This window comes from Ixodes scapularis, unplaced genomic scaffold (genome assembly GCF_016920785.2).
Source record: "Ixodes scapularis isolate PalLabHiFi unplaced genomic scaffold, ASM1692078v2 PGA_scaffold1__304_contigs__length_218370807, whole genome shotgun sequence".
Lineage (NCBI taxonomy): Eukaryota > Metazoa > Arthropoda > Arachnida > Ixodida > Ixodidae > Ixodes > Ixodes scapularis.
Window position 1 is genome coordinate 73,094,812 of NW_024609846.1, and position 22,636 is coordinate 73,117,447.

Genomic DNA, 22,636 nt, shown 5'->3' on the forward strand with positions numbered 1-22,636 from the left:
TGTTGTGATCTCCAGACGATTATTAGAGTGTACTCAATAGAGAGCACAATGTTTTTTTCTTCTTTTTTTGAAAAACTGGACTATATATAATTTAAAGCTAAGAACGCCAGAGTAAATAAAAGCGTTGTAAGAGTATCAAAGTTCTGCATTTGTTGTGTCCTCTAACAAGTCGCTGGTTCCTGAATGTCGAGAGTCTGCTTCTAATGCATAACGATGATTGCAGTGATTGTGGATGTATTTTAACAAGTGGTCTAATAATGAGCAGAACGTAAGGGCGCAAGTGAGCTGGTGTATACTAAACATTTTAGTGAGAATTGGAGACTGGCGTAATGACAGACGACGACAAGGAAGGGAAGAAGAACGTCTTAAACACAGCTAAACCTTTATTGAGGAAAGAACGCTTTATATAGGGTTGAAAAAAGAAGGAAAGAAAAGAAACTCTTATTCACATCACCTATTTCCACAAAAGGTACGACAACAACTTATCTACCAAAGATACGACACCGGACCTCTAACAATGGGGTCAAACCAAGAAAAGAACTGACAGCACCAAAGATGACACATAAAAAAAAACACGCTGGGAAACTAAAATATTGCACTGGACCTTTCACTGAGAAAGTCAGCTATAAAACGACACCAAAAAAAAAGTGTTCAATATTATTAGAGATTTAGAAATCGCTTCCATTCCGTATCTAAAAACAAAGGAGGCTTGTTCACTGCACTCCCACGCTTCGTTATTGCGATTGACTCTTTCAACAGGCGCTTGTGGTCGTCTTTTTTTCTGTTACAATTGTGGTTGTAGATTTCCATAAAGGCAAGCAATTCCTACACTCCTGAATATGCTTGGACACCTCGGAATACGGATCCTTGTTTTTTACACAACGTTTATGTTCACCTAGTCTATAATAAATACAACACTTCGTTTGACATAAACCACAATCAAAAGGGATCTTGTAGACTATACCTGAAATACATGTAACACAATCTTCCCTGTGTTTTTTTTTTAACAACCAGTCTGGGCGGAAGCGAACGGAGTTAGCCGTTTCAAACTGCTATCTATGCTAAACGCCATGCGTAAACGAAACTTATCACCGACTGATTTTAAATTGTGTGAAATTTTATGAAAAAACGGTACGACTACAATTTTTTTGTGCTCGGGCATTTTCCTAATTTGTTGGCCTTTCGCAACAATGTACGAAAGCTGCTTGGAAATGAGTTCTTGAGGATACTTTGCAACATTTAGTCGGGAAAGCACAACTTGAATCGACGTCATAATGGAGTGCCAACAAGACTTTTCAACCGCGTTGTTAATCATGTTTCGAACCAATCCTGCCTTGATGCTTTGAATGGCAACTATCAAAGGGAAGTACTGGTTTAGCCTTTTCTTTGCCATACGACCAACATACACCGGGGACCAATCTGAACTGGAGGTCTATATACTGAAGTACGTTATTGGCTGGCTTTTCTATAGAAAACTGCAACTCCGGTGTCTCCCTGTACACTGTATTCTCAATGGAACCAGCAAGGGCTGAGTCACGGAGGCATACAAAATGTCCCCCACGCATCTTCTAATAAGTACTGAGTTCGGGTGATAATGTTTGGTCATCTCATGTAATTCTAGGTCTAAGCTCCGGAGGTATATTTCTGAAAGGGCCGGGGCGACACCCGAACCAATACAAACGCCTTGACGTTGAATGTATTTCCGCTCATCATAGTTTACCACTGTCGACTTTGGTTATAGTTCAACTATCCTTAGAAAATCATTCATCTCTATACCAGACTGGGACTGAAACCGAACTAAATTCTCCTTTAGAAACGAGCGGACCCTAGAAATAAAAATGGCTGGTTGGAGTGAATAATACAAATCCCTGATATCCAGGGAAAAAATCGTGCAACTTTACCATGAAACGGTTGAATATCTGATATCAAATTTATGGAAGAACCTAATGCTTACGGGCTTTGAAATCTAAGCACGAAAGACCATTCTGATGGAACGTGGAGGCAGTTTTTTGCCACGTGCCATCTTCGTTGATAACTGTACTTTCAGAAGAAGGTCAACCTTTTGGTCTTTCAAAAAGAAGTTAGTGGCAAATGTATCTTTAGAGTTACCTTTCAGTTTGGCAGCCAAGGACGTAAAGTCAGTGTCCTTAAAAGTCCATACTAGTTCTTTCTTGTGTCGGCCAAGATCGCCATCAAAAGAACGAAATAACCCGGAGACAGCGAGGTTACATTTCTCCTTAAACTTATTTGAAGGCAGAACAGCAAACAGCCCCGATTTGTCTGTTTCAAGAAGATTCACCTCTTTCCCTTCCGACTCTTTCTTAACCCGGGTTACCATCCTAAAGTTTCTAACATCTGTCCTGTACGAAGCATCTGCTAAGGACGAAATTCTCTTAAAAGCCGTTGACTCAAGAGCACTTTTATCAGCTGGTGGTAACACCGCGTTAGACATGACATTAATTGCAGGACAAATATCCAAACGAGAGTGCTTCACATTCACGCAAAACTTCGGACCGTTGGCTAGACAATTCTCAGTTGACTTGGTGATCTCTATGCCAAAGAGATTTACAAGGGCAGCTTTCATCGTGGCAACCGTTGACATGAACCCAGGTTTCAGTGACTTGCTTGTCCTTATCTTCTGCCTCAGGGACCGGAAAGTTGTATTACAGTCTTTCAAATTTACAGCGTGCCACTGAGTATATAAAGTCGAAGCTTGAAAATGTTCTCCAATGAAAGCGGTCCACAACTGATCCGCGAGTTGACTCACAGTTCGTAGATGATCTCTGTACAGTTTCGGTAGTCGTTGAGGATCTTCCTCTTCCGATGCCATCCAACTTCCAGGGTCTTCGGGTGGCGAAAGCGCTCAGGGTCCACAAAATTTCACCTCAGACAGATGCCGATGTAGGAAAGTTCCGCTTCCATCTGAGACATCCGGTAGCCGATCTTGCAGAGAACCCACAGCGAGTGGGCGTAGATCCTTGGGAAGATGAGTGAATGAAGGAAGGAAGGAGAAAGAAAGCTTGCATCTTGAAGTATTAATGAGCAGAACATAAAGGCGCAAGTGAGCTCGTGTATATTAAACATTTTAGTGAAAAATCCGAGACTGAGGTAATGACAGACGACGACAAGGAAGAGAAGGAGAACGTTTTAAACACCGCTAAACCTTTATTGAGGACAGAATCCTTTACATAGGGTTGAAAAAAGAAGGAAGGAAAGGAAACCCTTCTTCACATCACCTCTTTCCACAAACAAGATTTATGTTGGTCCTTTGTCCCTCTTGTTCCCCTTCTCCAGGGATTATCTTCATCATTCTTGTCCAGCTCGCTTGCACCTTTGCATTTAATTGCATTATAATTACAACCTTACCTTGCAAGCTTCACCCTTGTTGGTGTTAGACTGGTGGCAACTGACAAAACCCGTTTGCTCTAGTGAGGTCTAACCCCTGGTTAGCTCAGTTGGTAGAGCGCTCCACCTGTAATGGAGAGGTCCCGGGTTCGATACCCGCACCAGGCGGATTTTTTGGGTCGCTCACCAGTCACCTAGCTGTGTTTGGAGATTTATGTTTGTCCTTTGTCCCTCTTTTTCCCCTTCTCCGGGGATTATTTTCATCATTCTTGTCCAGTTCGCTTGCACCTTTGCATTTAATTGCATTATAATAACAACTCTCACCACCAAAGACACGACACCGGACCCCTAACAATGGGGTCAAACCAACAAAAGACCTTCGCTGCTCCTTCTCTTCTTTGTCGTCGTCTGTCATTACCTCGGTCTCGAGTTTCTCACTAAAGTGTTTGGTATAATAAGCTATTTTTGCAGTGTAATAGTATTGCACTGGGCACTATCAGTCGTTTCTAATGACGCAGATACTAGCAAGTGATCATCAAATCAGTGCATTGCTGAATTTTCGCAGGGTTCTGGAGGGTGTCAGCCTGGTAAAGTAGACTAGTGCGTCTGCAGTGAGCTGCAGGGGAGATCGGTGGCCGAGTGTGTTAGAGCACCGCAGCCCAGAGCGCGTGGAGCGAAAGCTCACCCAGCAGAACCTAGAGATCCTGGGTTCATTCCACAACCCTGCACGTTTTGATCTGCATGACCATCGCACCAGTGTGAGGTACTGCACCACTACAGCGTGATGGATGTTAAAGACCTCAGACTAGTTATGTTACTGCACTGACTAACTGTTTTATCTGGAGAGTAAACAGCGTTGCCATACATGAAAGGAAGACTGACCTAACGCTGTCGCGACACGACTGCCTTAAGTTTTGTGGGTGTCCTATTGCCTCTGCCCGATCGGACCGTGCTCCGCTCACTCACTGAGAAACCAGACGACACCCGCTGCCATGAGAAGGGGTTTTATAAATACAGTTCTCTGCTCTGCCGCTGGCTTGGCCTCCCCGGTTGTGGCAACCGTCGCTGCTCTGCCGGTCTGCCTCGATGGTGCAGGCCCTGGTATGCCATGAAGGTCTGGGTCCGCGACTCCGCGAGGAAAAGAGCGTCTGTTCTTGAGCTCTGCCGGATTCGACTGCCCCGCCCGTGCTGTCCCATTCCACCTCCTCTTTTTCTAATTTTCTTCTCGTCCCTCGCGCCTCGCCCTATGCCTCTCTACTTCCTCGTCCCCTACAGTTTTATTGAGATGTTGTATATTTGGATATGTTCGAGCCGGTCTTATATCAGATTAGGTCCGCAATAGTTGGTATGAAACGTTTATTTTTTTAAGCTAATGCTTCACAGGAACAGTTCTTAGTGACCCGAGATCTGTGCTCTAAATCAACTATGGTAGTGCTTGGGTGAACTAAAATTAGTGGTTGTTCCGAAATCTACCGTCTGTCATGTAAAAATACATTAGCATCAGATTGACCTCTTAGCTTTCTTCAAAGACATATATTGAAACTATTTCGGCAGATGCATCTAAGACTCTCGGATTCACCAAACCAACCCTACGAGATGTCCCTCCATGTGTTCCGAAAATGTAATGTGAAACTTATATTAGACCTAAGCTAGAGTACCCCGCCGCAATTTAGAACCCTCATCAATCATACATTCTCAACACAATGGACTAGCGCATAACCGAGCTAATCGTTCAATCTGATCATTATTCGATCATTTTACTAGTGTTTTTGCCTAAAAAATAGTCGGACTAACGCCGTGGCACTACCGAAGGGAAATCTCCCAACTCTGCGTCTTTCAAAAAATGTATTTCTACTGCTCAGACTTTAATGGCTCTTTTCTATCCCCCCCCCCCCCCTCCACCTCTTAAGGAACTAATATATTCCCGATTAAATAATTCATGAGCTATCATTCGATTTTTCGGTACACCAATGCTTTTCATTAACCCTTCCTTCCCCGCCCATTTTCGAATGGAACCAGCTACCATCATCTATAGTCCCAATTAACAACATCAACAGCGTTCCTTAATGCATTCGAAATACATCTTTTGTGAATTGTTCTTTTAGTTGTATTTTACTTTAAGTAACTCCTACGTTGTATTATCCTACATTATTGCGTTTATGTTTTTTCATGGTACTTTAACTCACCCCAACATTATGTATCTCCCAGTTCCGAACCGTGCATATAATGCAAAAATGAATCTATGAAATGAAATGGGAGCTGCTGGATGTTATCCTGTTAGGAAAATATGTCTCCTGAGGGATTGTTTGAACTACAAGCTGAAAGAACAAAGGTTTGAGGACGAGGTAATATGCGAAAAGGGCGTCCAGTGCGGATTATATCCTTTTTCAGATCACAAAAATAATCAACCATTGTGAAAACTCAATGGGAATCTTTGTTGGCAGTCCTGAGTCATCATGGCGCCCCCAGTTTAACAGACTAGTACAAGTTGTTTTTGGCTTTTTCAAGTTTCTTATCAACGAATTCGAAAAAGCTTCCCAATTTCTGTCTGCGTCGTCGAAAAGTCCAACATGGCATGACTAAAGCTCTTTGCCTAATGGTGTTGTTATACACGCCGAATATGCCTTATTTGTACACGAGCTTATCGACATTTTTCTGCTTTGTACACGGTGGACTCTACTGTGCAAATCTGATATGTATTCAGAAGGTAAATTTCCTTCTCCATATAGACCTGTACGTGTTGAAGGTTTTGAATCTCGTTATATGTGTAGTGCTGGCCCTATTAATTTTAAGTTGATTTTTCTCTCAGTGTATTGTCACTGATTATTGTTGCCCACCTCTACAAAATGTCCAATCGGAGATGTATTATCAATAAAAAAATCGATAACATTCGCCCACAATTTTTAAATCATCCTTTTAGATATTGAAAATTAACGTTTGATTATAATTATTATCTTTCTGAGCGTCATTAAAGGTCAGTAAATAAACTGATTTGAAAGATTTTCAGGCATTGAGGAAGCGCTGCGGGGAACAAAAGTTACCACTAGAGCAACGGGTGGAAAGGTGGCAGTGCGTAAGTTCGGATGATCAGAAACAAAAATAAAAACATCCGGACGTGCATTTCCACCGCCAGTCTTGCCCTCGTTGGAAGCACTCTCATTTTAGCGCCCCACCGCGCCTCCCAGAAGCTCCAAGTATCTCTAAACTTTACTTATTTAGGAGTTTTCAATGAAGCTTAAGCATTTTTTTATTGAAACAATATTTTTATATTCACTAATTAAATAGTAACTAAACAATTCTTAGGTAAGGATTTGATGTACCTCGGGAACTCTACTGCACAAACCGCATTAATGATGCTTTCACGGCTAAAGAACAGTCTGTAAACCCTGAACACACCACGTACGATCCTAAGGTTAAATACCAAAAGCTTAACAGCTCCGAAAATTTAGAGCATGATACTATACAAAGAAAGTTTTGTTACCTGTGAAGCATTTTGGAAGGAGTGCTTCGAGTGAAACTACCTTACGAGGGAGCTTTTTCTAGGTAAACGTGCTGGCTACACGATCGTCAAAAAAAGAACGTGCCTTGTACAAGCACTCAAGTTGAACTTAGCGCAAGTATCCTTGTCCTCTACAATATGAACAAACAAAATAAATTCCTATTAAAAAAGTTAAAATCAAAATTATGTTGTGGAGTTCATTATATGTAATTTCTCCCCGTCTGTCTTTGGTTCTGAGCGGTTGGCTAGAACCAACCCTAAGGTGAGAATAATATTTATCTAGTCTCACATACAACTTCCAAAATAATTTATTGAGAAGACATAGTACAGAGTTTCCGTATACAGCAAGGGCCACGCAACTATTCTCTCAAGCTTGGCTAAGTAGGTTACTGGACGTTCCGATGTGGTTTCTGCAAGAGAAAAAAAAAACATTATTTAACGGCTTAGATTAATACACAGATGACGAAAAAAATTGTGCTCTGGTTTCTCGCCCGAAATACTAGGACGTTGCCTGAGAATACAAGTCATCGAACGGTTCCCCACCTCGACAGTAACATGTTTATTCTGCTGACAACATATATGAGTTAACCCCAATATTATCTAGGCCTTAATTTATATAAGGTGCATTACAACCAAATATTGAAGCCAGTAAATAAATATTATAACAAATTATAGCATTACTTACACTTCCTCTTGCGGAGGAGAGCAGTGTAGTCGTTGAAGCCACCGAGGCCGTAACCGTAGTTCAGGCCGTAGCTGCCAAGACCATGACCAAAGCCGTAGTGACCGACGCCGTAGCCGAGGGTGCCGATTCCGTAGCCGTAAGCTGGAGCGTGGGCGACGGTGGTGACAGCTGGGGCAGCGTGGTAGGTCTGGTAGCTGGCAACGGCTGGAGCAGCGTGGTAGGTGGTCGCAACCTTTGCGACAGCTGGGGCAGCGTAGGTGGCCACAGCTGGAGCAGCGTAGGTGGCCACGGCTGGAGCAGCGTAGGTGGCAACAGCTGGAGCAGCGTGGTAGGCGGTGGCAACCCTGGTTACAGCTGGGGCGACAGCGTAGGAAGCGACAGCTGGAGCAGCGTGGTAGGTGGTGGCAACCTTGGCAACAGCTGGGGCAGCAGCGTAAGTGGCAACTGGGGCAACAGCGTAAGAGGCAACAGCGGGAGCAGCCTGGTAGGTGGTGGCAACCTTGGTGACGGCTGGGGCAGCAGCGTAGGTGGCAACTGGGGCGACAGCGTAGGAAGCAACAGCTGGAGCAGCCTGGTAGGTGGCGACCTTGGTCACAGCTGGGGCAGCGTGGTAGGTCTGGTAGCTAGCCACAGCTGGCGCGGCATAAGTGGTGGCAACCTTGGCCACGGCTGGTGCCACCGCGTAGGAGGCGACGGCTGGGGCAGCGTGGTAGGAAGTGGACACGGTGCGGCTCACAGCTGGAGCAGCAACAGCGTAGCTAGCGACTGGGGCAGCAACGGAGTAGCCGGTAAGTCCAGAGTAGCCGAAGCCATGGCCAATACCAACAGCGTGACCATAGCCGAGGCCAGACCCGTAGCCGAGGCCGGAGTAGCCGAGGCCGCCGTAACCAAGGCCGGAGTAGCCGAGGCCGCCGTAGCCAAGTCCGGCGTAGCCTAGGCCGCCGTAGCCAATGCCTCCGTGGGTGAAGCCAGCGAAAGCGCTGGAGGCCAAGGCCAGAAGAAGGCAAGCACGGAACTGCATGAAAAAAGAAAAAAGGTTATCTCATCTGCACGCTTTTGAGGTTTCATTTTTCGGTAACCCACAAGTTACACGCCGAACTAAATAGGTATGTCCATCGGCTCTGCTTGATGATGCCTTATTTATGTAGAATATATGTTTCTGATATGATTAGAAAACTAGAGTTGTTATTAAATTTTTATTTTTACTAACACTGTTTACTTAACTGGATTTTATATAACATGTAGAAGTCGGTAAACCACTCAAAAGCTATGAACTTCAGGTACAGCAAACTATTTACAACTTGTAAAATATGCTTTGCTGTCGCATTTAATCAACGAAAGTATGTGCAAGGTGCTTGGAGCAAAAACTAGAAAAGAAAACTTACACCGGCCATGGTCCTGATTGAGAGCTGAGGAACAGACTGCTGGATGGAATCGGATTCTGCTCCTTTTTATAGAAAAATTGCTTCATATAAATGGACCTTCTGTCCAATGAGAGAGTGCAGAATTTTTCACGGAGTGATGAAAGCGGTTGCGCCCAACCTACGCGTATGGAGGATCAATGAGAATTCACGTTAACCTTGAACGGCCAGGGCACGTATGATCCCAGATGCTTCCTTTGATACACCGTTCTTAGAAAGTTGCAGAAACTGTCTTAAATTGAAAAAAAAAACATCATGCAAGAAAATAAAGAGGCTTACGTATTGATTGTAATAAGATTATATAGTATGAGCTTGGTGGAGCTGTCAGAGATTGCTTGGGTCAAGAGATCAAATTAAAATGTTCATGTTTCTAGGGTAGATGTAACATTTTCTTCGACAAGGAATTGAGATTAGTCTAAATCTAAGGAACTATTTTGATTAAAACTGGTAATCCTGCTCAAAATCAGTGATAGTTTTCATTTTAGCCATCTAGTCGCCGCGTAGGCTAGACGTGGCCGCGAGTCATAGCCCCGGCTCCGGGTTTCGCACCTGAGACCATACTCCATATTCGCGACACTCCAGATAGGCTATCGTTGTATCAGTGCTTTGTTATTATGCGTTTCATGTCACTTTGCCCTGTAGGACTGTTTAAAGTATAGCCTTGCGATATTAATGAATACGGGATCACTTAAGTTCTGTGAAAACAAGGATACACTATCAGAAGTTGTCTCTGAAATTTACCGAGTGCTAGAATATTGTATTATTTTATTGTTTATTTTGACAATGAAAAGAAATTCTGCGATGTACGTCTTGCAGAAAGGAATGCTACAGAAATACCACGCTTTTTATGATAGCTTTCATTTCTTTTTTGTTTATTAGCAAAAGCGTTTGTGGCGTTTGATATTGAGTTTTTTTTTTAATATTTGCAGTTTTATTGCAAGTAACGCATCGGCAAGATTACAGGACATTTTTTGTTTATTTTTTATGAAAAGTAAAACAAGCTTTAGGGAAACAATTATACTTTGATTCTGATAAGCACTATGGTTTCCATACGATTTTCAATCCTCAAAAATATGGGAATTCCTTATTATGATGTGTACAAATTGAATATGTTCTTAAGAATGACTGCATGGTCCATTGCAAAATTATATCGGGCCGAGGAATAAAAATTATACTTGTTAAGAAATAAATTAGCAGTCGTACGTACTATATTAACATATTTACAGCCTTTTACATAGGATCAATTATATAAAATTTATTAAACGTTCGAGATGAAATAACCGTAAAATTTAATCTCATATAAAGCCAATGCTCTGGTTAACATTTGTCTGACCGTGCAGGTATAAGAATATGAAAATAGTTTTTCGAAAAAAAAAAAACATTTTTTTATTAAAATACAATTATGAGTGCCATAATCCACACATCCCGTGACAGACCATTATGTTCTAGAGTTTCCATGTCTGTGAAACAAAAGTGGTGTTCTACGAAACCCCAAAAGGACATTGATATGCCACATTATACTTTCTGCACGGATATATATGTATGTACACATGATTCGTAAATAATTACTTTGTATATGCAATGTTAAACTTTGAAGCGTAAGTCAACATATCTGTTCATCGGCACATGAAATGAAAAAAAAATAGACGAGTGTTAGAATGAAATAATTTAATAAATAATTGAGTAGCTTAGAGCAACATAGACTCCTAACTCGACCTTGTTAAGTTAACCTAGTACCACAGTCCAACACATTTTAGGTCCGCCACGAAGGGTTGCTGCGGCTTTGCATGGTCTCATTTTGGGTTAGAAACACTGTCTCTAAGCAAAGTTATATTTTTAAAATACCATCCTGTGTAAGAAAACTTAAGAAATTGAACTGCAAATCATATTGTGTTCTTCTCGGAAAAAGATAAAGAAAGTACTCCCGCAAGTCTGGGAATAGCTGGCCGCGTTCCGCAGAGGCTTAGCAAAGATTCCGAAAGAGACGTCCTTTTGGTATATTCATTTAAGATCTTTCTTTTACTCTAAGCCTTTTCTGGTTTTAAAGCCGCATGGTATTTTTCGGGGAAATAATGTAATTTAGAGCACAAAATATGGCTGGAGAGCGTTCTTTGGGCGCAAGAATGAACCGAAAAACGAATGGGAACAAAACGTTAACTATCTCAGTAGCTAAAGATGTAAAACATGTCACATATTTTTTTTCTTTTTTATTCTCAATTTCACGTACGCCTCAATAATCCTCAAATATTTCACAAATTTGCTTTACGCACTCCATTAAACAATTATTGACAAAATATGACTATCACAATTACATTTTCAAGGGGCCCCTTTTTTCATAGACATTTTTTCTCATACAACGGCAGTGTAAAGCAGGCTTTTGTCTTTCATCTGAATGACCGTTGTCTGCCATGTGCATTTATCTCAACATGATCACTTCTCAGTTTGTTTTATGTGAAAGGAACATGAAACTATAGCTGTACATACCAAGATGATATGTGAAAGCGACGAGACCTAATAAGTGCAACCTTTGCACTGATCATGTCATTTTGTCGACGTTCAAAAATCCCGCATTGCATAACGGACACCTTTCGCGACCCTACTCGTGTTGAAGGATTCTGTCATAATTAAAACCACCCGAGACGAAGGTGAGCAGAAAATTGCAAAAAAAAAAAACGTTTAGACAGATCGTTAAACATTGAACCACTGCCGCATTTAATGAATGCATCTTTTTCAGTAGCTATTCTCTTGGCTCCGAGCGTTTCAAGATAACCAAAATTCGCCCCGATGCATATTTAATGGAGCATACTGCTGATTTTTCGTTTGTTTTCTCACTAGACACGCTCACTGGGACGTTCTTGTTTAAGCAAAACTTTCTACAACATAGACATTAAGAACAAAACGAGCGTGTTGGTAACGGTAATTAGACATGAGGAAGATACATAGAAAGGGGGGACGGACAACGAAGACTTCCAACTAGCAACAACATTTATTGACCCGAAGTTTGCATATATAGGTGAAGGAGGGGAGGGTGAAAGACGCTACACTGGAAAGTGGGACAGCGATGGGAGAGGGTGTAGAGCCAGGGAAATGAGGGACGATCCCGTGGGGTAGACATCTAATCGCTTGGAACCGCGGAAACGAGGGACGTCAGCTCTGTCCTGTCCTCGTTTCCGCGGTTCCAAGCGATTAGATGTCTACCCCACGGGATCGTCCCTCATTTCCCTGGCTCTACACCCTCTCCCATCGCTGTCCCACTTTCCAGTGTAGCGTCTTTCACCCTCCCCTCCTTCACCTATATATGCAAACTTCTGGTCAATAAATGTTGTTGCTAGTTGGAAGTCTTCGTTGTCCGTCCCCCCTTTCTATGTATCTTCCTCATGTCTAAAAACACAGACATCATCGCTAAAGATTGGGAAGCCCTTTAATAGAAACGTAAAATGCGATTAGACCCTCTCAAAACAAACAAACACATTTCCGGTTTGCATTAAATGATGCATAGATCATCGATACTCCTTAAACGACTGGGCTAATCTTCTAAAATCATGACGCAAACAAAGAACTGAAGATGTACTGACTGATAGGTTAACACTTTATGTCTCCGTTTGCAGCGAAATTGCCTCAAGGACCATTCTATAATTCCGTCATTATATAATAAGGTCAATTTATATCAACTCCTACGCGCATGAAATATCGATTAGATCCTTTCCCAGCCTTGCGAACCGTGCATGATCAGGCTGCGTCGCGCGCTAATGCCATTTTCAAAGATTGCAGAGAGGCCGCTGAACAAATTGAATTAATTATCTCAGTGTTCTACACGCATTTCGATTGGGGCCGATGATGCTACCAAAGTCTTTTCTCTTAACAACAAAACACGTTATACTGTTTTTTTTTTGTCTTTTTTACTGCAATAGCAGTTAATGGGGCACTTCGCGGATTTCTTGCCGTCGACCGCGCTCCGCATCGACATTAGCCACTTTCGGCAGTCCGCCAAAATATCTCAAATTCACGCCACGCCGCTGACGTAACGCCGGGCAAGACGTCTGTTAACTGGCATGACACCATGACGTGACATGTCATGTAAAATCACGTTGCACAATGACGTCACGTGACTTAATGTCAGGTGATACCTTGAGCCACGTCATGTCATGACGTCACGTTACACTGTGACGCCTCGTGACACCCCCCCCCCCCCCGCCCCCCATACCGACACGCACAAACATAAACATGAGACTGCTGATAACAGAGTGTTACCCGGTTCAATGCGAAACGCCTATGTCGAGTGTATGTGGGGGACAAGTCGTCTGCTTCTTGTGCAGGCGTGACGGTGACATCAGAACGATGCTGAGCTCTGATTGGCTTTGGTTGAAAGGATAGTGGGTAGATCTCAATGCCAGATGCCTTCAGGTCTACCGACTATTTTATTTTTAATCAGCCAATAAGACCTCGGCGTTTTGACATCACTGAATTCCCTGTGCAAAGAGCAGATGAACTTGCGCTTCACATAGTGCGCGCTCAGACCTTTACCGTTGATTCAGTCCACCTGCGCAGAAATGATACTTTAACGCCTTCGAGGTCACACCTCAGCTGTCGCAGTGTTTCACTTTATGGGTTGCGGAAGTGCGCTAAATGTTTATTTCACTCCGCATTCATATTACAATCATATAATTTAGCTAATATCATTACGCGGAAACGAGTATAATACAACCTGTAAAAATATAAATTACCGATATATCCTAGGATAATTATGCCGTATAATCGTCGCTGGGAACTGCGAAATTCTCATGAACTTGTTCACGTTTTTCCAACCCAGAAGAAAAAACAGAACAGATTTGGTGTTAAATTCTAGCATATTTTTTATTCATCTCTCTTAACAATCTTAATTTGCTGAGACATACATCACATCAATCTATGTAGTGTTACACTATATAGATTATATACACATCGCGACACTGTTAATGCAAACACGACATCGGCGCATTTTCGCATTTCACTTCTAAATAGTATTAGCGAGCACGAAATTTTATCGCCCACATTATAGGACTAAATGAGCTATTTCTGTAGCAATATTAACTTGGATGACATCCCTTCGTTTCAAAAAAGAAAAACTGGAGAAACAGGCGATCACTTGTTCGCGCTAACAGTCTACTGTACTAAGGACCATGCCAGGCGCACGTGCCCCGTAGAAACCAAGATGGCCGCGAGGGGACACGGACGGGATGGGAAGGAAGACGACGAAGGACCAGGGGAACGTGCAGTTAGGTGCTTGGATTGGAAACGGATAGTAAAGGTTCATCCTAACAAGTGGGTGCCCGTCCTGGATTGAAGATGGACAACCTGGAGGTGCCCGATGAATTGATAGCCCGCCTTTTGAGACAAACCGACGGATCCGCGTAGCAGCGAGAGCAAGTTTGTGCTCAAGTGCACCAACTGCTACTGTATGCTGCAATGTCCCCAGCCAACGGACCCGGGGTGATTGCGGCTGAAGTCCACCCACCTGGCGGCCCTCTGCTAAGAATTGCGGCGCAGTTGCCGATGTTTACAGGTTTCAGTGATCGACAGTCGCCCGAAGACTTTATCGAGAGGCTAGAAAACTTTTGCTTGATTGCGGGAGTCACCACTGAACACCGTCTCAGTCAGGTCGTTCCCGCATACACTGGAAGGGAGCGCCAAATTATGGTGGCGTTTTATCGGGGACGTCGGCATTTGGGATTATTTCACGGCTGCGTTTTTGGCCGAGTTGGCCTCAATCGACGCCAAGCGACGTCTAAAAGACGAGTTGAGACACCGCACTCAACACCCCGACGAGAACCTCACGGAATTCATTTACATCATAGCCGAGTTTTGCTAGAAAATCGGTTAAGAAATGCCCGACTGCGAAAACGTCGACCGCGTGCTACACCAAATGCATCCCCAGCTCCAGGATTTGGCAAAAATGACGCAGCACGCCATGCTTTTTTTTATAACACTTTTAAAATTATGACATGTTTTATTTATATTATTTAATCAGCATTACTCGTTCTGGGGATCATAATTTATGCATGAACATTTTGTCAGCAATGCCATCATGTCATTCAACAATCTGGTTACAACTAAACATGTTGATTTATTTCAGCAAAATTCTTTATACAGAAGCTTCATGGAGGGCAAGGATTAATGTACCAATTAACTGGAAAATCTATATCTCTGCTTCTGTTCCATGACCAGGTTTTTTAATTATGTTTTGTTTCACTCGTAGAGTCACTACATTTAAACGAAGTCTCTTTTAATCCACTTGATTGCTACTCTGGCCGCGTACTGTTTTGCCACGTCACTTTTGTATTACTTTGTATTCAATAGGTGTTTCAGCCAAGAATGCGACACCTCCAGGTTAACAGGATCAACGCCTCATTAAAATGGCATTGCAGTACTTCTTATACTGCGTACTTACATATTTATTTATTTTCACTGTACGGCGTTATCGGGGCCGGAAGAGCTACCGGGCTGAACACAGCGTTGATGCTTTTCTGCACAATTTTCTCAGATTTAGAATTCACCAACTGTATTGTTTAACAATTGACTATACTTTCAACAATTATACTTTCTACTGCAATACCAGCTTAACCTGATTACGGGTTTATCTAATTGTGTATAGACCCCTTTCGAAATTCACGGGCCCATCAATAAAAGGTAGGAACCACTGCACAATGGCAGAACAGCTGCATCGAGGAACGTGCAAGTCATTCCATAAGATAGCGAACGGCGGAGCGCGGCCAACACTACGAGCCGACGAGCCAATCAAACAGCGTCGAAAGTGCAACGTCACTGCGCTCATCCCCTTTTTCGTTAGGTGTATTCTCCAGTGTGCCGTGACGTTGAGGTTTTAGACCGCCATTGTGCAGGGATTCCACAGCCGCCAGCTGAGGGCAGTATTTCGAAAGGCGCCTATTACTGTGTACACCCGACGGCAATATGAAGGTGAACGCCGGACCGTCGACCGCTTCGTGCTATCAGCGTGATGACGCGGCTGCCGTGGCGCCTCGCTTTCTAATCGCGATATGAAGTTGAACGCCGGACCGTCCACCGCTCCGTGCTATCAGCGCCATGACGGTAGCCGCGTCATGGTGTTGCTAGCACGGAGCGGTCGACGGCCCGGCGTTCACCTTCATATCGCACATGACTGTACATAAAGATGCGTAGTACGCAGACTATCAATTACGCCATTCTGGCATTGCTTCATAAAAATAGCAGTTGGGGGATTATTTTACTTTTTTTGCGTTCTAACAGCTTAAGGATTAGAAAAAAAAATCAGAAGTAGAATGAAATACAGCAAAGGGTGGTATACGCCAGTTTGTTAATCGTGTTTCACACATGGTTCTTAATCCTGATTTATCAGTAAAAAATGCACACAAACAAATACTTCTAGGAATGGTGTCCAACCCGAATAGTTCTTGTTCCGGTGTTTATTACAGTTCAGAAAAAAAAGAATTAGGCCTGGTTCACTTCCGGAGTAAACATATGGCGGTTCATACCAATTCGAACCGGTTGGTATGTCGCATGGTGAAAGAAAGGAAAAAAAGTAGGAAAGAACGTACATTTTAATCAGACTGTTAAATATTATATAGCCGGAGCTGAAAATTGTTCATAAATTGTGTACCACAAAAACAATAGGCGTAATTTAACTCACTTCTTAGCTGACCAAAAAAATTTGTTAAAGAGAGAATTCGTGGCACACTGACGAGGGTCGCAGAAGTAGCTGTGGTTACTTGTGCCAATGCGCAGAGTTGGAGATGAGCTGTATGCGCGAAATTTAACTACGATATGGTTTGATAAAATAATGACCTTTTTTTTCTTTTTGTTCTAAGAGGTATTTTAAGATTATGTGACCCTGAACATTACAATATCTCTAATTATGAGTGGGGCCAATAAATGCTGGTTGCAAAAAGAGAAAGGTTTGTACGTGCTAGAGCGTGCTGCGTGTGTACAATGTTTTAAAGACAGTTCAAACTTTTATCATTCGAAAGTTTCAAAGGGCTAAAAACGTTACCTCAAAACACGAAAAAATAAAATAATATATAATTCTTACACTGCTTTTTTGCAACTAACATTCCACATGCAAAATTTCCTTATTAAACCAAGAACCGTGAAGATGGTTTTTCCGTTCCGCTTACCGTTTAATTCCGGTTTACTAGTACATAAAGTTTTCGTTGCAATGTTTCTGGCTCCAGTTCGGTTCGATTCTCTGCGCTAAGGTCGACTGAAAAAGTGGCTATAATTCGTTTCACGTCAAGTTCTGACGCAGCCGGCCCTACGAGCTGATGGGACCCATTAAATAGTGTGAAAAGCGCCAGCCACTGCGCCTTTACTCTACGTGATCGCTTTAGCGATATTAAAACTCGTACAGGAACATAACGAAGACTATGCTGGTGCACACCGATGCTGCATGATTGATCCTATCAGCTCGCAGCGTCGGCTGCATTTGGTATGAAGATGAAACAAAGTATACGATCATCTCGGCACGAGCCTCTCTATCAACGCGGAATGTGGTTATATGCTGGCTTTCGAGGAAACCCAGTCATACTCGGCTGTGACAATGAAACGTTACACGTAGGTTAAAGTTATATCAAGCATATTGGCGACAAGATGTTTTGATTTCGTGCTCTTAGGTCCGCTTCAGACGGGGCGATTTCGCCCAGCAACTTGACGTCGCAACACCAGCAACACGGGCCGCCCGCGTTCACATGCAGCAACCAAATTGCTACGACTTGCCATCTTCATCATTCAATTTAATTTTTCGTGCACGTTTTAGACGCACAGCTACGCGCTAGAAACGTGTTTTTATATCTTTGAATGGCGCTGAGAATACTAACTCATCTTTCTGAATGGGTTTATTTCCGAAAACGAACCATTTCAAACCAGAACCAAGTTTTTAGCTGTCACCATCACCACCACAGGGGTGTCAACTGAAAATATCTCGTCCCTGATTGGCTGTTGCCATTTCAAACGTCTCCGAGTTGTTCCCGATTTCAGCAATTCGTGTCGATCTAGGGAACGATATAAGAAACAACCCTCCAGCAACCCCGAAATTGCTGCAAACGTTGCGCCGTCTGAAACAGCCTGATGGTTTCTATCCCTGACATGACGACCAAGATTATTAGTAGCAAACGACAAGTCCGATGGTGTGTAAAAAGTGCGGTCAGCCCTAAGCTGAGACTGCGATAGAAGCTTCGTACTCGTTGAACCAGTCATAGGTTTCTCTTTCCCCACGTCATCACGCTCTTGCCTATACCCACGCGCAGAGAGCCGGGTCAGGTGAGGAAAGATAGGTGGCTGATTGATTTTGTAGACACGTAACTCCAACCGCATTCTCAGCTCAGGGGTGAACAGATTATAGCTGATTGCACCTGACGTCACTCCTGGTTAGACTCGAAATCGAAACCAACATTGACGTCTGCTATCCGTGCTTTGGCGCCATGCTGCAGGCATTCGCCGTCTTATTGCGGCAGCACTAGTGCCGTAGTGTCATAGAACCGTCTTTGTACCACAAAATGTCAGAATATGTTATTTTCCTAGTCAATCGCAAAAAGGTTCCTCACGTGACACGAAGGGTGATCCACAAACCCTATGTTTGGGTACTGAGCTTTTCTGTCGAGATCATAGAGTTCATATAATATTCTTGAGCGAAAGGTCCGATTCATTTGGCCGCTTGGGAATGGCGGGGAATGTAAGCGGACGTCGGCGGTCGCGGTTGGCGGGCCTCATGAACCCATATCGCTGACGACGTTTTAATATGCACAAAGAAGCAGCATAACATCACCTGTAAGGCCTCTACCTTGTTATTTTCTCTCGTATTTTGCCGAAAACACCCGAATCGCTCATTGACAGAATTAAATAAAGTTTACAAGCGCTCGAGCAACTTCAACTTGTCTCGGCAAAATGAACACGCCTAACCCGACGATTATATATCCTGGAGAAGAGAACATGGTGGATAAAGGACAAGCACAAATCTCCAAACACAGCTTAGTGACTGGTGCGCGGCCGAAAAAATCCGCCTGGTCCTCGTATCGATTCGGGGACCTCTCCATTTCTAGGGGAGTGCTCGAGCGACTGTGCTAACCAGGAGTTAGACATCGGTAGAGAAAACGGGTTTTATAAGCTGCCACCACTCTAACACCAACAAGAGTGAACGACCTGCATTTTACGGTGGTGATAATAATGTTATTTATGCAAAGGTGCAAGCGAGCTGGACAATAATGGCGACGACAATTCCTGGAGAAGGGGAACAAGGGGTCAAAGGACAAACACAAATCTCCAAACACAACTATAGGTGACTGGTGCGCGGCCGAAAAAAATCCGCCTGGTCCTCGTATGGAACCAAGGATCGGCTCACGAGTCGCGCCACTGTTGTATGACATATTGTCAGCTGAATGCGACAGAAGAGTATCCGAGGGCGTAGACATGGGAGTGAACCTTAAGGTTTTCCGCCACACGGATGCCTTTTTGTGCTTGTGCCACATCCCCATGTCGGAAATGACGAAATTATCAGTAGAACGATAGATGTTTGTTTTTTTCCTCTAAATAACATGGCCTCACCTTCACCCACCAGACTATGGTGTAGAAACGGCTGTAGGTTTTGGATTTAAACTTGCACTTTGACAAGAACCATATATGCTGCAAGTACCAGCCACGCCCGAAGAAAAGATTTTTGCCTTTTTCGCCTGCCCACTCCAAATTAGTGAAACGAGGGATTGTGTCGTCGTTGATGAGAGCCTCCCTAGACAAGTCGTGTAGGCATAACATGGGCGAAAGCTTTCTTGATCAGGTGCGACGCCATAAAATGGCGGGATATCCACAGCGTTTTTGAAAGTAGTTGCGGAAACCCTGGTTTCAAGATTAAAAAAAAAAAAGAAACGGGGGGCAAGCGACCGACCCAAGAAAAACGACAACACCGGTGGTAATCTCCTACGTCCACGGGCTGTCCCACAGCCTAAAAACAGTCGCCGCAAACTTTGAGGTGCCCGTGGTGTTCTCTGCGCCGTCAAAATTGTCCAGTATGTGCTCAATAGTTAACTATAAAAAATTTTAAAAAAAATGAGTTTTGCGACGAGAAACACGCCGCGTAGAACATTGAATGCGCACACATCAGTTGTCTGCGAAGTACCAATGATTTGCGGCAAATGCTATATACGGCAACGACAGGGCACGCGGGCACGCCCTATCTATTAGAAATTCCCCATTGGGTAATTTAGCTATTCACTGTGATAGGTGTCCGTGTTCGCCTAACCTTGACGAAACTAAAATAGTAGGAAAACTAAAAAAAAAAAAACGGTGAGAAAATTGTTTGAGGCCTACTGCATTCGAGTAAAGGGCGAGGATAGCTGCGTAAATGAACCGTAGTGCAATAAACTAAGAGTTTGCCTTTTTATGTTGGGAGCCTGAATTTGTATGCAAGTCGTAAGTGTGTTTCAATAAACGTTCAGTTGTCAGCGCCTTCCTTCCTTCCTCATTTTAGGCGCATTACAAGTCGATCACGTTTATTCTTGTCAGCTCAGTAGAAGGCAAGAACACATACAACCAGGAACCCACTCAATAAAAGTGCCAGTCACTGGTCTTCAATGAACGTGATTTGTTTTGCGATAATAGGACATGTGCAGAAACATGACGAACACCATGAGGTTTCATTATTTTATGCTGTATGATTGGCACCAATAGGCTTGTAGCTTCCGCCGCGCACGGGGTGAAACAAAGTAGAAAGCAATTCATCCGTAAAGAGATGCTGAACCAAACATTTCAGTGTCTATAATAACTGGCGCACTAACTTTCCACGAGTCAGCAGCCGCCGGTGTGCGAGCACACGCAACGAAATTGAGGTCATAATATTCAACATTCACGCTTAATAAGCTTGAATGGAGGATATGATGACGTCAATTTCGTTGTGTGTGCTCGCGCACACCGGCGGCTGCTGACTCGTGGAAAGAGAGTGCGGAACTTATTGTAGACGCTGAAATGTTTGGTTCAGCACCCCTTAAAGAATTCGAGCTTAGACAACGATAGGTCCAGGACGGCTTCGCTAACGCATTCATCCCCCTTTGTGTTCTCATTACGAAAGTATTAAGTATTTTCCTTGTGCTCATTTTGTTGCATCTTATCCAAATCTGGATCTCTCGAAATGAAGGAAAACAAGTGCAGCTATTGCAATGCATGGCAAGGTATCTTGGTGGCCTTCCTGTCGATCTTGCGGCTCGTTCACGCGTATCTTTTATTCGCTCGCCAGTCTGGCCACGGTAAACTCGCCAATATATCAGCGGAATTTCGTAAACAACCCCCTTGGTGCAATCGGTCAACATATGGCTCCAGGACAGTGGACAGCAGGCGCCTCGGTCGGCTGCAAGTCAGTGTGGCAAAAAGGCAGATTTCGAAAGGCGATGCTACCTAACTGGGCACGAGCGCTGTGTCATAGTTAGACTAGGTTCGAGTTCGGGTACGATTATTGCGGCTGCGGTCCAATTCAGAGTTTCGAAGAGTAGGCATAAGATCTGTCGAAAGATTCGCTCTTGCGCAGTCGGTATTGCGGTGATTCCTGGTACACAGGTAAATTTTTTGCTTTTTGACAGTTTACAAAGCTACAAAGTAACGCCATATATTGAAGCACTGAAAAAAGATCACAGGCACGCCAAACAATAAACCGATTTTTTCGTGTTGTGTGCAACTGAGTTTTTGTGCATGAAAGATGATGGCGGGTCTCATTTTCCCCATATTTTTGAAGACTTACGTGCACTTACAGCACATATACACAGTTCATGTTTCTGGTAACTAAGTATGTGATGAAGATCCAATTTAAATTAAAAAAAACGTTCCGCTCTTTTTTTAATTTGGTGAAGAAAGTAGAGCACGGAGCTACAGCTTCTGTTCTCGGCGGTGGCTTTCCTGGCGAGCGATCTGCTCTTCTTTCGCAAGGGAATCTGAAGCGCTCGACGCAGTGGAAGTTTAGGCGATAGCGGCTTTGCCGCGGTTGCAGAGCCATTCGCGCCGCCGCCGCTGCTCACATCGCCCCTCGTTCCGCTCGCGTTCTTCTTCATCCGGACAGAGTTCCTGAATAGGATCCCTACGGGAGCCAGAGCTGCGCGTCTGTTTTTCACGTGCCACCGCGCCACTATTCGCCGAGATCCGATCATGTGAGGAGCCGGATCAAAGGCGCGCAGGAAAGCAGGCGTTGCACGCGCGCCGGCGTACGTTCCTCTGCTTTTAAGCGCGCCGCGCAAATCGAACATGAGGCGCCGCTTTTCGCCGAATTCAGTCACGCTAGGAGCAGGATCAGCATGGTGTGCAAGAAAGAGGACGCTACGGGGATGAACGCGCAATCCTGGCTCCCGCAGGGAGCGTACAGGAGCTCTAGCTCCGAAGAAGCGTTGCCTCCATCGATGAGTGACGGAGCTCATAGATGGCGGTAGCTGTCCAGAGTTTGGTGTCATCATTTCTTTGCTGGTGGACACAATCCTGGAGAAACTAGCCCTTAACAACTCCGCTGTAAAAAAATGCTTCAATGCTTCACGATATCCGCTGACATTCTGAGTTCTGGTCGGCAGCAAGTCAAGAACCTCCTTATGCTAGCCCTTGTTTTTACATGTCACAGATTGATATTAGACACGGTATAGATTCTAAACCAGTTACCAAAAATATATTCTCTATTTTCGCTGCTTCATAATTGGA

General features: G+C 43.8%; 1 long non-coding RNA gene across 1 annotated transcript; it reads right to left on the reverse strand.

Moving 5' to 3' along the window:
• Nucleotides 1-7,134: 7,134 nt before the first annotated feature.
• LOC115314139 lies at nucleotides 7,135-8,044 on the reverse strand. The gene is made up of 2 exons (XR_006077725.1): nucleotides 7,530-8,044; nucleotides 7,135-7,254 (listed from the first exon to the last, which is right to left on the reverse strand). It is a non-coding gene; the product is annotated as an uncharacterized LOC115314139 (long non-coding RNA).
• Nucleotides 8,045-22,636: the final 14,592 nt, after the last annotated feature.